The following is a 2126-nucleotide window of genomic DNA, read 5'->3' as shown; positions in this document are numbered from 1 at the left end:
AAATATAAATATAAATATAAATATAAATATAAATATAAATATAAATATAAATATAAATATAAAAGAAGAAGAGAGAAAGACAAAGAAAATAAAGATAAAGACAGAAAGAGATAAGAAAAGACAAAGACAAAGACAAAGACAAAGACAAAGACGAAAAGAAGTGTACGACTTTATTATTTTGTTTTACTTTATACACTTCAAAGACAGCGCGAGCGTAAGCAGCAGCAGTATTCGATATGTCTCCTCTCTTGCAATCCAGTATCACAAGCAGCTCAGGAGCAGCAGACCTTGCTACGCATTCTAACAGCTGCAAACACAAACCCTAAACCCTAAACCCTAAACCCTAAACCCTAAACCCTCAGCATCAAACCCTCATAATGCTGTACGCAGCAAATGCGCAGAGCACTCCACCCACAGACGGCGCAGCAGAAAGCGATGCTTTAGGGTTTAGGGTTTAGGGTTTAGGGTTTATGAAGACTTGCTTTGATTCCATTTGGGCCGTACTGTTCATAGAAGGCAGAGTTTAGCAGCACTGCATGCGCAGTTTGTCTTTGTTTGATTGCATGCAGATTATTTAAAAGAATATCTTTATAAAGACAAACACAAGGGCCTCGTGCTGTACATACAGAGCACTCGTTATAAATTTCTTTATCTTTATCTTTATCTTTCTTATTAACTTCATCTGCATGCAACAGAGGGGGGCTTAACTCTACACACAAAACAGGTGAATCAGCAGAAAGTAAATCTCGCAGTGTCTGCTGATGCTGCATCTTTAAAACAAAATAAATAAAATAAATAAAATAAATAAATAAAAAGAGTAAAAAAGAAAAAAAAGATTAAAGAGAAAGATTAAAAAGAAAGAGAAGTATAAGGTAAAGAATAAATCAGTTGTTGTTCAATGTTTGTTTAAAATGATTAAACAATTAAACAATAAACAAACAAATATTATAAATATTATAATATTATAATATTAAATTATTTATAAGAATAACAACACAAAGAAATGCAGCAACATGAACAGGGCGGGGCCTCCAAAGAAAGATTAAGACAAACAGCCGCAGCTTTATCTTCTATATTAATTTAAAATATAAAAAATATTAAAAAGAATAATAAAATTAAAGAATAAACAAAACAAAAGAATATATTTAATAACAAAAATAATAACTATAAACATATCTCTTAAAAGTCTGCATTCGCATGCAGCCCCAAACCTTCGGCGTTCATAGAGAGATTAAATTTTAATTTATTTTATTTTATTTTAATTTTATTTTAATTTGATTTTAATTTATTTAATTTTAATTTAATTTTAATTTAATTTTAATTTAATTTTAATTTATTTTTTATTTTTATTAATATTCAGCGGCTTTCTTCTTCGTCTGTCTGATTGCGATTGGAGGTCGGGGTAAAACAAGAAATAATAAAAAAATAATATAAGATGATTTTTAAAAAGTAAATATATTATTAAAATAATTAAAAGTTTATATATTATACAATGCAAGAAAAAAGAAAATTTAATTGTTTAATTTAACAAAAAATATTTATATCTTCTTTTACCTCCTTTTGTATTTTATATATTTTAATTGATCTTTTTTTCTGCTTTTTAAATAATATCAGTGGGGGCTGCTGTTGTTTTGTTGTTTGTTTGTTTTTTCTGTTTATTTTAATTTGTTCAACTTAAAAAAAAACTTAACTCATAAGTTTGTTTGTTTTCCTTGCTGTTCCCAGCTTCTCTTTTATAATTAAATTAATTTAATTTATATACCTCAATAATAATAATAATAACAACAACAACAACAACAACAACAACAACAACAACAACAACAACAACAACAACAACAACAACAATATTAATAATAATAACAATATTTATTATTATTATTATTATTATTATTATTATTATTATCGTTATTATTATTGTTATTATTCTTTAACATTCATAGTTAATATAAATTTCAAATACTTTGTTTTTTATTCAACTAACTCTAAACAAATATTAACCCCTTTACTTTTAAACAACTTTAAAATCTACGCATATATAATAATAATAATACAGCCTGACGAGTTTGTCTCTGCTCTCCTTAGCTATAAGGAGTCATATATATATATATATATATATGTATATATAT

This window comes from Eimeria acervulina, genomic scaffold (genome assembly GCF_000499425.1).
Source record: "Eimeria acervulina Houghton genomic scaffold, Eah_scaff1057, whole genome shotgun sequence".
In the NCBI taxonomy this organism is placed as follows: domain Eukaryota; phylum Apicomplexa; class Conoidasida; order Eucoccidiorida; family Eimeriidae; genus Eimeria; species Eimeria acervulina.
The sequence above is the reverse complement of the archived record's forward strand: the minus strand, read 5'-3'. Positions refer to the sequence as shown.